This window comes from Engystomops pustulosus, chromosome 1, assembly GCF_040894005.1.
Source record: "Engystomops pustulosus chromosome 1, aEngPut4.maternal, whole genome shotgun sequence".
NCBI classification, from domain to species: Eukaryota; Metazoa; Chordata; class Amphibia; order Anura; family Leptodactylidae; genus Engystomops; species Engystomops pustulosus.
The window spans coordinates 59,307,148-59,322,662 of record NC_092411.1 but is presented as its reverse complement, the minus strand read 5'-3'; positions in this window follow the sequence as shown (position 1 = coordinate 59,322,662).

The following is a 15,515-nucleotide window of genomic DNA, read 5'->3' as shown; positions in this document are numbered from 1 at the left end:
GACCTGTGCCGGGGGACGGGAAGGTGGCACTGGCAGTCTCCTGTGCCGGGGATGCGGCCGGGCTTCAGGGAGATGTCGGCACAGGAGGGGAGGCGCAGGGGGTGGCATCTGGTGGGGGCCCCCTGGGGGGGCAAGATGGTGGGGGCCCCGGTGCTCGAGCCCCGGGAGCCCCGCCTATAATCCGGCCCTGATTATTCCCTATACTGCCCCTTCATCATTAATTATTCCCTATACTGCCCCTCCATCATTATTCCCTATACTGCCCCCTCCATCATTAATTATTCCCTATACTGCCCCTTCATCATTAATTATTCCCTATACTGCCCCTCCATCATTATTTAATTCTCACACTGCATCTCCATCATTAATTATTCCCTATACTGCCCCCTCCATCATTAATTATTCCCTATACTGCCCCTTCATCATTAATTATTCCCTATACTGCCCCCTCCATCATTATTCCCTATACTGCCCCCTCCATCATTAATTATTCCCTATACTGCCCCTTCATCATTAATTATTCCCTATACTGCCCCTCCATCATTAATTATTCCCTATACTGCCCCTCCATCATTAATTATTCCCTATACTGCTCCTCCATCATTAATTATTCCCTATACTGCCCCTCCGTCATTAATTATTCCCTATACTGCCCCTCCGTCATTAATTATTCCCTATACTGCCCCTCCGTCATTAATTATTCCCTATACTGCCCCTCCATCATTAATTATTCCCTTTACTGCCCCTCCATCATTATTCCCTATACTGCTCCTCCATCATTATTCCCTATACTGCTCCTCCATCATTAATTATTCCCTATACTGCCCCTCCATCATAAATTATTCCCTATACTGCCCCTCCATCATTAATTATTCCCTATACTTCTCCTCCATCATTATTTATTCCCTATACTGCCCCTCCACCATTAATTATTCCCTATACTGCCCCTCCATCATTATTTATTCCCTATACTGCTCCTCCATCATTAATTATTCCCTATACTGCCCCTCCATCATTATTTCCTATACTGCCCCTCCATAATTAATTATTCCCTATACTGCTCCTCCATCATTATTTCCTATACTGCATCTCTATCATTAATTATTCCCTATACTGCTCCTCCATCATTAATTATTCCCTATACTGCTCCTCCATCATTAATTATTCCCTATACTGCTCCTCCATCATTAATTATTCCCTATACTGCCCCTCCATCATTAATTATTCCCTATACTGCCCCTCCATCATTATTTATTCCCTATACTGCCCCTCCATCATTATTCCCTATACTGCCCCTCCATCATTATTCCCTATACTGCCCCTCCATCATTAATCATTCCCTATACTGCCCCTCCATCATTAATCATTTTACTTAATGTCCCCATAATTAATTATTTTTTTATATCAGGGCCCCCCGGCCGCCAAAATATATTTGCTGCTGGTTTAAAAAAAAAAATCCTATACTCACCTCTGGCAGCGGCTCCCGAGTCTTCTATCTTCTGGCTGCTGTCGGCCGGGAAGGGGTGCGCGGCCGCGCGATGACGTCATCACGCGGCCGCACACCCAGGTTCAAGGAGCGATGTGCGCCGGGGTTGTCTTCCAGCCACATCGCTCCACCTGTAATAATAGTGCTCGAGCGGCCACATCGGCCGCGTCGAGCACTATTCAGTGACGGGCAGGAGCTTCCTGTCCGGGCGGACAGAGGCTCCTGCCCGACTGCCGTGACCTGCCGGGGGCCTCTGCAGGAGCCGCTGGCGCTCCAAGCGCTGGATGCGGCGGGGGCCGGTTAAAAACGGTTCGCGGGCCGCATGTGGCCCGCGGGCCGTAGTTTGGGGACCACTGGTCTAGATGGCTGGTACAGCTTTTACATTTTAAGACACACCTCTGTCAATTACCTGTACTTATATATCTATCAGTATCACATTGGTAGGCAGAGGGCATTCAACACCCAGAGCACCCAGCCCCCTCCCCCACTTCCCTCCTAATCAGTTGCGAAAGGAATGTGAAATAAAGTTGAGTTGCAGCTGAGCTGGATAGAGCCTTCTGCTTCCAATGCTGTATATTTTATTTTTCGAGTGATGTCAGACCCAAACCAATCTAAACCTGGCTGACTAAAGATTGGCCGTTTAATTAAATTTTATTTTAAAAAAGGCTAAGGGCAGGTTTCCTCTAAAATTCCTTCCGATTGAAAAAAAATTACCAAAATAAATCCTTGTCAGTCTCTAAATATTAAGTACATAAAATGTAAATTGGTAGATATTTCTAAAATGTTTCAAAGTAGTACTAGCCTCATGTACACAAATTCAAAATATCCATTGTGAAAGATGTTCCATGCCTCGCTATGGAGAGGGGAGGGGTGAGCGGAACCCTTCCTCTCTCTTCAGCTCGCCATACATTTGTGTGAAATGGTTACACATGGTTTACTGATTTATCAAAGGGTCCGATGCTAGATGATGTCAAGGGTTCTCCCGCGATCTCTGTCTCTGATCGCGGGCGCACCCGTGCCCCTCAGCATCCCTCCGGAGCTCTGCTCTGCATACCTTCCCTGGCTCCAGTGATGTCCTCTCCTGCTCCTGCGGCTCGATGCGCGCGTCCCCGTCTCCTAGGGCGCGCGCGCGCCAGCTCGCTCAGATTTAAAGGCCCAGCGCGCCGGTAATTGGCGCTGGCCTGTTATAAGTTCTGCCTCTTCCTGTGACCCTTGCTGGATCTTCAAGTCTTTCCCATGAAGAGAAAGCTCTCCTCTGATTCCTACATCCCTGTGATTCCTGCGTCCCTGTGATTCCTGCATTCCTGTGTGCCAGTCCGTTCCTGTGTGCCAGTCCGTTCCTGTGTGCCAGTCTGTCCTTGTGGTCCTGCGTTCCTGTGTGCCAGCTCCTGCGATTCCTGACGTGAGTGGTGTCTGCTGTATTGCTACCTTGGCAGCCACCGCGGGCTAGTCACACCTGTGGAGCGACCTGGTGGTTCCCGCCGCAGCAAGTCCATCCCGCTTTGCGGCGGGCTCTGATGAACACCGAGTTTCCACTTAGACTCCAGTCCCAGGTCGGCTAGTACCACCTCCCGCGGTGGTCCAGAGGGTCCACAGACTCCCTGCTCTGACAGTAAGATCCAGCCATGGACCCCGCCAAGGAGCCACGTCAGATACTGGCTGAACTTTCCAGCGTTGTCGCCCGGCAGTCGCAGCAGATTGCTGCCCAAGGAGAACTTTTAGGCCAAGTCGCTTCCACTCTCCAACAGCTGCTTGACTCTTGACCTCAGCATCAGGTCCCCGTGGCTACTCCTGCGGCAGTTCCAGCAACTACCTCTGCGGTTTCTTCTGTCATTCCGGCTAGTTCATCTGCATCTGAGCCTAGGCTAAAACTCTCTATGCCTAATAAATACGATGGCGACCCCAAACAGTGCAGAGGATTCATCACCCTGTGTTCGCTGCATATGGAGTTAATGTCTTCTCAGTTGGCCAGTGAGTGCTCCAAGGTGGCGTTCATCATCAGCCTCCTCACCGGGAAGGCTCTGGCCTGGGCCACTCCTCTGTATGACAGGAAGGATCCAGTTACAGCTACCCATACCAACTTCCTGGCAGAGTTCCGGTCGTTGTTTGAGGAACCAGCATGAGCCTCCTCAGCGGAAACAGCGCTACTGAACCTACACCAAGGAGACTCAACTGTGGGTGAATACGCTATTCAGTTCTGCCCCTTGGCGTCTGAACTCTGTTGGAATGAGGCGGCCTTATGTGCGACTGTCCTCTCGGGTAAAGGATGCGTTGGCTGCCCGTGACTTGCCGGCAACACTGAGTAGTCTTATCACCTTGGCCACCCGTATTGACGTGCGGTTTTTGGAACGAGAGTTGCGGCACGAGCGTTCTCTTGTCCGGCTTTCCCGTCTTCCTCTGTTGGCCCCGGTCTTCCAGAATCCGTTCCAGCCTCCAGTTGCACAGTCTGCAGGGGAACCTATGCAAGTTGACAGAGCTCGACTTTCACCTGCAGAACGATCCAGACGTTTCCAAGAAAACCTTTGTCTGTACTGTGCTAGCCCCAAACATCTCATCGGGGCTTGTCCAGTCTGTCCTCAACGTCCGGGAAATGCCAGCACCTAGGGCTTCTGGGAGAGGCGTCCCTAAGTGTGAATACAGCTTCTCCACGCCTGACTGTACCCGTGCTCCTCCGTGTCGGTATCGGTCCTCCCGAGCAGGTCTCAGCATTCCCGGACTCTGGTTCGGGATCTGGCGATCTCTGTCTCTGGTCGCGGGCACACCCGTGCCCACTCAGCGTCCCTCCGGAACTCCGCTCTGCATACCTTCCCAGGCTCCAGCGATGTCCTCTCCTGCTCCCGCGGCTCGGCACGCGCGTCCCCGTCTCCTAGGGCGCGCGCGCGCCAGCTCGCTCAGATTTAAAGGCCCAGCGCGCCGGTAATTGGCGCTGGCCTGTTATAAGTTCTGCCTCTTCCTGTGACCCTTGCTGGATCTTCAAGTATTTCCCATGAAGAGAAAGCTCTCCTGTGATTCCTGCGTCCCTGTGATTGATGCGTCCCTGTATGCCAGCCAGTTCCTGTGTGGCAGTCCGTTCCTGTGTGGTAGTCCGTCCCTGTGGTCCTGCGTTCCTGTGTGCCAGCTCCTGCGATTCCTGACGTGAGTGGTGTCTCCTGTATTGCTAGCTTGGCAGCCACCACGGGCTAGTCGCACCTGTTGAACGACTTGGGGGTTCCTGCCGCAGCAAGTCCATCCCGCTTTGCGGCGGGCTCTGGTGAACACAAGGTTTCCACTTAGACTCCGGTCCCAGGTCGGCTAGTACCACCTCCCGCGGTGGTCCAGAGGGTCCACAGACTCCCTGCTCTGACAGATGATAAATATGATGTAGCTTAATACTGTCTAGTCATACTTTGTACCTGCTATTGGTTAAATTAGCTGACACCAGAAAATGTTTCCAAATTTCTGTTGCCTTTGAATAATTTTTCGCACAGCACAGCTACTGCCCATTTTCAAAGGCCACACTCTCTGGGGGTCATTTATCTTCTCTGTTTTGGCTATTTTTTTCAGATCTTGTTTTGAGACATTTGTTACAAATGTCTCAAGATTGTTGCACAAATGTCTGAAACCATTTCTTTACATTTTCTAAGTTTTCCTTAAAGTACAACTGTAATGTATACAAACTTTTGCCTAACTCTGCACTAAGCAAAAATGAGCAATTCTTTAATATACTATAATTAGCTATTTGCAGCTGTTTAAGATGTAGCAGAAGTCTTAGGCCACAAGGCTAATCTCCATTTGCCATGCTTCCTGGTTGCCATGGGAAACCATATAGTAAAGCTAGAGACGACACGAGGATTGATGAGATGGTCTGTGGGGCCTGTAGTGAAAGTACATAGTTTGGCGCAAAAGTCCTTCAGTGAGTGCACAGCCATTAGACACATACTGTCCTTTTCTGGCTTCAGTGGGGTGAGCTGATGTCACAACCAGGAAGTGCCTACCCACATCAGAATTAGTTGAATCTAAATATAAATTTATATATACCAGATATATCTCAGGCTAGGAAGAAGCAAGCAGCAGTTTTTTTCCTGCTGTGCTAACACTATTTTATGCCACTAGCTTTACAGTTACGCTTTAAGTGTGGTTTCCTCTGGACTTCGTTGCGCCAAAAAATATTGCAAATTTTAGACAATTTGAAATGATAAATGTCATTTGCAACAATTAGCAAATCTGGAATAGAAGATAAATGTGTCTTACTAACAAAAAAACTAATTTCCAGAGGACATTTCTAAATGTCCCCAAAAAGGCGCAACAATTGCAACGCATCAAAAAAAAAAGGCTCAAAAACAGAGAAAAAAACAGAAAGAAAAATAAAGATAAATGACCCCCATTACAGTAGAGCATGACCTGCGTGCACCACCAGTCTAGGATCAGGACAAGTTGTCTCCCAGAATATTTACTCTATTCGTCGACAGAATACTTTTCCCACTCCTGGATACACATGTAAACTCATTGGACCTGAGGAAGAGGGGAGTAAGCTCTCAAAACACATAGTCCACTAAAATAAAATTATTAAATACCTACTTCATTGTATTACTCATGTTAGTGTGTCAATCTACAACCTGTTTTTTTTTTACCTAACCTACTTAAAACTAGCTCAGCTATGTCCTTTCATTATATGCAGATGGGCAAAATTATTAAATAACAGCATGACATAAAATAATTACACTGCAAAGGAGATAGACGAGGGCTCTTTGCTCCCTCCCTACCTTATATAGGTTTATCATCTCTCATGCCTCATGTGCTCTGTATGCCTCATTCATTTTTCCAGGTGATGTTCTGAATTTGGTATGCCTCTCGTGCACTTTGTGATTTTTTTTCTACACTTTCATACAGGGAGGACTCCACAGATTCATATCTTATAATACAGGATTTTTATCCCATTATTTCTTATTTTTCAAACACCCATCAGTGTTTGAGGTCAGGACATACGTGGATGATGTCTGGTAACAGCCAAAGATGTTCGCTTTTACGCTTGATCTCTAATGTAAATATTTGCCCTAGAATACAAAGCAGAAGTGGGAGGCTCAACATGGTATGCAGTTCTGTATACTGACTAGTGACACTAGGAGGTGTCTTTTCTGAAACTGCGGCAAGAATGAACTTACATTACATTGTTTTCAAAACCGCGCCTGGAAAAAAATGTACATTCACCGGGTGCCATGATTTGTTAATGTATGGAATCCCTAACATGTGAATATACATTGAAGCATATCTATCACAAATAAAAATGCTACCTATATGAAGAGCTTTTGTTCAGCCATTCTATTTTTCTCTCTCTGCTTCTCGGTGCAGTCAGTCACAATGTGAACCTGCCACCACCCTATCCCTCTCACCGAGTAAAAACAGAGTCTATGCATATAGAAGCCCTCATCATAATCTATATCCTAAAATGTACAGAATTTAGTGTCTTTTATCAACTAAATGTAGCAGTCTAATTGTATAACCCTGAAACGCAGTTTGGAAATATATGTTAAGAAGCTACAAAGAATGAGCCAGAAAATCTTATCTCGGGAGCTGCAGAAGTGGATGCGGGTGTGTTATTATACTTAAGCTACTTAGTCTGTACAGTCCTATGATCAAAGTGGATTTCTTCTTTAAGACGCATAATGCTAAGTGATTGTTATTTCTTTTTCAATATCTATAGATACATATACACATTAGTGAACCCCATAGCGAAGGTATCTGGCTTTTACACGGATAAAAGAATGGAATTCGCCTTTCAGCAGAACAGGCAGTGACAAGGATGTACAATAAACATTTTAATAGACCTTTCTGCAGAAGAAAAAGAAAGATGACTGCTGAACTAATGGTGACATTGAAAGGTTGCTAGAAGCATCTTTGACATTAACAATGGGAGGTTGGGAAGAAAGAAAACAAGAATGTATTGGAGACTGCATGTGATGGTTTTCTAATGAGAGTCAGATGGGTAAGCAAAATGCAAAGAAGCAGAGGCTAGAAAAAAAAACCCTCCAACGCCTTAATGAGAACTGCATACTAATCATTTATGGGCTCCTTTAACTGTTTTCCCAGGCAAACACAGGAATCCCCCCTACCCCCAAAGATAAAAATTGGCTCCGGCTCAAAACATAATTGCATTCTGCCAGCCTTTAGAAAGACACACATCTTTTTGTATTGATCAATGGATTCATTCCAAGAAATTTCTCATGAATAAATCACATCTAAAATAACAAAATCATGTGAGCATTTTCAGTAGGCACTTCTCCGGTTTTCTAAAGAACAGGGCACTTCCACGCGTCTTCCTAATTGTGGAGATATTTGGAAAAGGTCAGGAATAATTTATACAGCGCTTGTAATAAATGAGGACAGTAACCATTCTGCAGCAGGCACAACGCTTTCTTCCCACTTCTGTTCTGCCCGAGATATTCCTGCTTGTTGTACAACAACACAATAGTTATCTCCAACGACACGTTTTTTTAGCCCAACAGATATATTTTTTTTCCTCCTTGGATCAATGCCTGGACTAATTGGGGTGAAAGGTGAGCATCTCAAGAGGTTATACATACATTTGCATTGCTATTAATCTCTAACGGCAATGTGAATCTTTCTGGTACTGAATTATCTGACAATGCAAGAAAAGAAAAGGAAGTGTGGAGAGTGGGAATTGGAGATAAGTACTGGAAGGGGGATGGCGCCATCCAGTGGTAGATGCTATAGTTGCAAAATGGATTTAATAGGCACAGATAAAAAGCAAATTAACGTATATGTAAACTTTTTGTTTAAAAATAATTTTATCCTGATTTGACCAAAATGTATTTATGACTCTAATTACTCCAAAAGAGATGATGTCATATGTGCAGCAAGTTTCAATTCATATTTACTTCAGTAGTTCTGCCCAAGTCTGTGATGTGTGAGATAATATATAATTTACAACATATAGCGTCACGCAAAATATTTTATACAAATCTTTATGTATCCCTTACAGGCAGTTTTTCGTGTTTGCTTTTCTGTTTTTTACTCCCCTCATTCCAAAAGGGATAACTTTCTAATTTGTACTTTACAGAGATGTGTTAGGGCTTGTTATCAAATTGCACTTCATAGTGACGGCATCGAATATTCCCTGCCGTGTACTGGGAAGCAGGAATAAAATTCCAAATGCAGTGAAAATGGTGAAAAAACACATTTGCGACGTTTTCTTGTTTGCTTGGATTTTATAGCTTTCACTGTGCGCCGCAAATGACATGTCTACTTTATTCTCTGGGTTGGTACGATTACAGGGATAACACATTTGTATAGGTTTTATAATGTTTTTATACATTTACAAAAATTAAAACCTCCTGTACAAAATTTTTTTGGGGGATTTTGTCATACTTTGGTGTACGGAGCTGTGGGTGGTGTCAGTTTTTGCGGCTTTAGATGGTGTTTTCATTGCTATAGTTTTTAGGACTGTGCGACCTTTTGATCACTTTTTATAAAAAATTTTATATTTTTCAAAATGGCAAAAAAGTGCCATTTTCGACTTTGGACGCTATTTTTCGTTATGGGGTTAAACACTGTAAAAACATTATATTTTGATAGATCGGGCATTTTCGGACGTGGCGATACCTAATGTGTTTATGATTTTTACAGTTTATTAATATTTATATCAGTTCTAGGGAAAGGGGGGTGATTTGAATTTTTATTTTTTAAAAAAAAAAATGTAAACTTTTTTTTTATTTTTACTATTTTTCAGACTCCCTAGGGTACTTTAACCCTAGGTTGTCTGATCGATCCTATCATATACAGCCATACTACAGTATGGCAGTATATGGGGATTTTCCTCCTCATAAATTACAATGTGCAATTAGCACATTGTAATGAATGGGTTAAACGAGACAGCTTCGGGCCATTGTGAGACCCAAAGCTGTCATGGCAATGGATCGCCGCTCCCCGTGACGTCATCGGGGAGCAACGATCAGCGCCAAGATGGCGGCGCCCATGCGCCTTTGCTGCAATATGCCGCGAGCTCCCTCCATGCATCGGGAAGGGGTTAAAGTCAGCCTCAGCATTGTCATAAACAAAAACTGTCCAATACAATAGCTGGTCCCTCTCCATACATTCACCTGGCTGCACACGCTCTTGGCCAGCAGTAGTACAGGAGGCACTCAGTTACCTTTGCTGTGTGAACACGGTCCAGCCTTCAGCTCTCCAGGTAGAGCCTCCCCTACCGCTTCTGGCCTGCAGATTATATCAGGCTCTAACGAGACCTGTGACCCGCACCTGAGGGCTATACAGAAACCCAGGACCGAAGCCCAGGTGGAGTAGGAGTCCCACTACCAGCCTACCCCTACTCCATAATAAGCAGGCCCAGTACGGACATTACCAATGTGTTCATGTTAGCTAGGCCAACATAGACCAAACAGACTATTCCTGCTTACCACATGTCTGCATTAACCCTTGGGTTACTGCAGACAAACCCAGGGCTTTTACCATACACCCTTCATCTGCCTGTAGGACAGATAGCGGTTCTCCCAAACAACACCTCTCACTTTCTCACACTGGTCTACACGGTAATTAACATTTACACTGCAAAATGGTCAGTTAATGGCTGGATGTGGCTAAAGGTGGTTGTAATTAAAGGACTGGAGACAACTGCTTATGGCTAATTTCATGTTTTTTACCACACTGGTGAAATGACATGAAGAAGGGGGCAGGAGAATTAAAACGGGAAGGGGACATGTCTACTTTATTCTTTGCGATTACAGGGATACCAAATTTGTATAGGTATTATAATGTTTTCATACATTTAATGAAATTAAAACCTGTGAGAATTTTTTTTTTATTTTGCCATCTTCTGGTGCTAATAAGTTTTTCACACTTTTTTTTTTTCAACATTCGGCGCTATTTTTTGTTACGGGGTTAAATGCAGGGAAAAATTGTTATCATATTTTGATAGATTGGGCATTTTCGAACGAGGCAATACATAATGTGTTTATGATTTTTACTGTTTATTTATATCAGTTCTAGGGAAAAGGGGGTGCCTTGAATTTTTAGGTTTTTTTAGAATTTTTTTATTTTTACTATTTTTCAGACCCCCTAGGGTACTTTAACCCTAGGTTGTCTGATCGATCCTACCTACTACAGTATGGCAGTATATGAGGATTTTCCTCCTCATTCATTACAATGTGCTAATCGCACATTGTAATGAAAGGGTTAAAACGAGACAGCCTTGGGTTTTCGGAAGATCCGAAAGTGGAGTGACTATCGTGGAGTGACTATCCTCGACAAGATAGGAGCGCCCATGTGCCCTAATTTTTTTAAGGACCAGCTTAGATGAAGAAGGTAATCTTTATCCCGAAGCCAGAAGTACCAGAGCAACATGGGAACTGGGAGCCAGAGTAAGTTTGTGTTCTTTCTTTTCTTATCACCTGGGCCCCCGTAGATTTTCCATACTCATGGAAACCTCCTTTAACTCATTTTATACAGTAGACAGATTTCCATCTAATTTTTTCGCCTAGAGTGGTGGTTGGACAGACTATCTGCAGAAAGCAGAAGGATCAGGTATATTAGAATCTGATTGTTTAGTTATCCAGGTCTCGTTTCCTGGGGTTGCTCTGGTGCTATCCCTATGACTGAAAGCAGAACTCTAATGTGCTCAGCTTCTTCTTGTGGGCACTGTATAGCTCAATTTTATTAGCCATATAGAGGACTCTATGCTCTTTAACTAAGGAGTCCTAAGGGAGTCTGTTGGGAGCATAGTTTTAATGAGGAGGAAAGTTTTGAATCCAGGCAGTCACTCTACTTGCAGTATAGGTAGAAAAGTAATTGGCATGACAGAAATAATATAAAGTCATGAAAGGTTCTTGTTCAGAGCAGTGAGCATGAATGTGTACTTTATTCAGGAGGCAAAAAAGGGAATTGTCATCAGGTTTATGCTATCCTGTCAGAGGACATCATAAAGTAGTAACAGATACCCTGATTATATTGGTGTGACGTACAGGATTCCTCGTAGCAGTTTCCATAAAATCAGAGTTTATTAGGAGAAGTCGAACAAAGCAGTTATAGTCCCCATCACTTGCACATAAATGAGAGTGCATAGGAAGTAGGCTGTCAATCTGTGGTAGGGGGTCTGGGGGGCAGTTTGCATTCGTAATTGTAACTTAAACCAGTAGTAGGTCTTAAAACCTACAAATCCATCATGGTTTTTGTGTGTTAAAGCCAAGTTCACACCACCACTGTAGGGGCCCGTTTCCATTATGGAATAGAATAACGGACACAACAACGGATGGTAAACAGAAGCCCTTACTTTCAGCATCTGTTCCCATTGACTTCCATTGATCTTCAGACTTGGCAACAGTAGAATCTGCTCCATTTTGGGGTACTAGTTAATATTAACTTAACACCAATAACTAATATATCTTTAAATGGGATTTTTTTTAAGGGTACAATACAGTGAAATATAAATAAAGGGTAAACTAAGGGACAGCGACAAAGGAAGTGTACAGTTAGAGAGTAGGGAAGGAAGTGCCTAACTAATGATCTATATATAATCTTATATACATACACACACATACACATATCCCACATATGAGCAGGAAGCAGAAGCCCCTCCCCTCCCATGAAACTGTCAGATAAATAAACTATGGGCTCACAGGTAGTGATGGGAATTACGGCTCTTCATAGTGAGCCGGCTCTTCTGGCTCCTGAACTTGTATAATAGTGATTCTCAGGCCAGTCAGTCACCCCATGCCACATCACTTTTAACCCGATTATAGTGGGTTAAAGGGGGCATGGTGAGATGGTTAGGGGTGGGGTTAAGTGAGCCATCAGCTAACTGATGGTAGCCAGCTCCTGTGCACGAAAATAGCTGGCTCTTAGAACCGGCTCATTTGTGAACGACATCACTACTCACAGGACTCAGCAGCACATGCAGAGGAATCAGCTCCTGCAGCAATGAGGTCATCTGCTTGGTATAATAAAGAAACTAATTTAGATATAGGTAACAATGATAATAGGCAAAGTTGTTTTACATGCCAAGAGCTCTTTAAGTGGCCACAATAAAATATAAACAACTAAAATAGCTTAAAGTGCGGCTACCTGCCATCACTATATTATACATTTATGGTGCACTACGGAGAAATAAGAGAAGGGCAATGAGCAATAGTACAGTACAGTTAAAATTGTCCACTAAATGTTGAAAAGCAAAGGTGGTTTTAAGTGTTACGTTGACCTCCAAAATTATTACTAAAGTATTGGTATGCCTTGAACTTTTCCTAATTTTTAAATGTTACAGGCACATTATATCGCGAACACCCCAAACTATCAACTATTTTTGTCTTAAGAAAACACAGATATTGCCTGCATATATATTCAGCCCCCTGTACTCGGATACACAAAATACATTGTGTACTATTGACTTTAGAGGTATTAGATATAACTTTGCACGTAAATTATTGTCAATAAAACTTCAGCTGTTTTTGAGGGTCTCAGTGGTTGTTTAGAGAAAATAAGTGAACAAACATCATAAAAACAAAGAAACACACCAGATCGCTAATGGGTGAAGTTGTAGAAAAATAGCCCAAGGTCTAAACCTCTCAGGGAGTACTGTTCAAACCATCAACTGTAAATGGAAGGAGTATGGCACAACTGCTAACCTCCCAAGACAAAGCTGTAATCACACAGGAGGTGTGAATAATTAGCAGCCTGAAGCACTGGACATCGCATTTCTGCGCTCCAGCCTGCTTTTTATAAGTCTTCTTTAGGTGATCCCGGGGTGTCAAGCTTAGCAAATACCACTGCCGGGATCAAGATGCAGAGGAGAGTTGGTGAGTATTTGTATGTGTATTTTACTTTTTAGAAATGGTATATTTCCTGTAGCTGCTAAAGGTCCCTGGGTCATTTTTGTCTGCAGCCATCATTGGCACAGTTGAGTGAATCTCACCATTGGACAACTATTAGTCATGTTCTCCAAAAATCTGGCCTTTATAAAATAATTGAAAGATGAAGGTTGTTTTTGAAAACAAGTCATTAAAAATCCTGTCTGCAAAAAGCAATCTATAGGAGATTGCAAAGCATATGGAAGAAGGTGCCCGGGTCAGAGGAGGCTAAGCCAAAACTTTTTGGCCTAAATGTAAAACGCTATGTGTAGAGGAAAGCCAACACTGCACATCACTCTGAACACACCATCTCTACTTTGAAGCATGGTTGTGGCAGAATCATGATGGGGATGCTTTGCTTCAGCATGAACTGGGAAGCTGATCAGGGTTGTTGGAAGGACGATGGAGCTAACCATAGGGCAATCCTGGAGAAAGCTGACATTAAAACGTAACTTCTAATAATCAAGTCATATAAAATGTTGATATAAAAAACGTCCAAAAACTGACAAGTAGCACAGGCAAACCAATACCCCACTAATTTACCACTAGTTAATCCACATACCAGGTAGACTATACTGTATCCAAATGTTGCAGATTATTGTTCAGGGGACCAGAGATACAAGTCTGTGATAATGTTCACTGGTGAAAATGTAGATAAGATGTGAAAGAAGTACACAGGATGGTGGGGTGCAATGTATGTGAGCTCCAAGGTCCAGAGGAATGAATAATGCAGAGCGAAAACCTATACAGACCCTATATATGCAACAGCAGCCTAGGTTGCCCTAAAATCCTCACTTTGCAGCCGCAGCCCTAACCGACTGCCAACCCTGACCAGAACCCATCACGGGCAAACTGTCCCTAGACTAAATAACCAAAGAAAAAGAGATGGCAGCATGCCCATATATAGGGATCAGAAGTGAGTGAGATCAAGGTCAATGTATACCCTACATGCCATGTTTTGCCTGTCAACTCAGGCTCATCGGGGGGGTGTTTAATGACCTCTTAGTCTCACGACAGTAATAGGAGTAGGAAATAGCAGATGTGCCCATACAATCTGACCATAAGGTGATTATGTCAGCACAGGATAAACCCTACATGCTATTGTGATCAGTCATGAGGGGGAATCGATGAGCGGCACAAATGCTAGTTATGCGTTGCCTAAGGGTCAGTGGACCTTTTTTTTTGGTCATGAGGGGGATCGACGAGCGGCACAAGTACTAGTTATGCATTGCCTAACGGTCAGTTGACCGCGTGTGCAGGTGTCAAGATGGCTTTAAAAGGGGATTCCCCATTCGGGAATGTCACTTTTGCATTCTGATCACATCCCCCGAGGATGTCATAAGCAAATTAGCTTGATGGGCTACTAAAAAAAATTGCGTCCGGGTGTGCAAGTGCAGACGACGACCAGGTCCCAGCACAGACAAGCATGAGATGCAGGTTGCTGAAAGCAATGCATCTCATGCCCGCACCGGATCGGGAACCCAAGCAGGACATCCACGCCGGGGAATGGGCAATCCTAGCGACAATTGTGGAAGTCCAAAACATGCCCATAAGGCAGAGAAGAGCTGAGGAGGAGAGGCAACACTGCAGAATCGCAGTTAACCCCTAGTGTGTCCAAATGAGGGGGGAAAAAAGATTTATAGAAATACTTAGGGAACCTAGGTTAGTTAAGGGGCCAAAGTGCCCAAAATAGTCTGGTATGTTGCTTACCTAAAAGGCGGCTTAAACTCCACACATATGGAAAGAAATTAAAAGAACAAACCGCTACAGCACAAACCACAATGATCAAATAAAACATGCAAAGCTAAGTTGCTTATTGAGACCAAGTGGAGCCCCCATTTTGATGTGATAGATCTACTGGGCCTCTTTTTGTCATAGCAAACGGTCCCAGTCGCCTCCTCAGGCAGATGGGGGGGGGGTCTATCAGATCAATGCCTATGAACTTCAAGCCACTGGCACCGCCATTGTGTACCTCAGCGATATGTCTCGCCAGCGGCTTATCGGGTCCCTTTCTTATGTTGCCCAAATGGTCATCAATACGGCGGCAAAATTCACGAAATGTCTTGCCCACTTATTTTTTCCTAGCAGAGTAGGGAGTTGGTGGCCGTAGGTTTTCTGTACATTGATGTGTGAAGGGTACCTTTTGCCAACTAAGAGATCATAACATCAAGAAAAGGGAA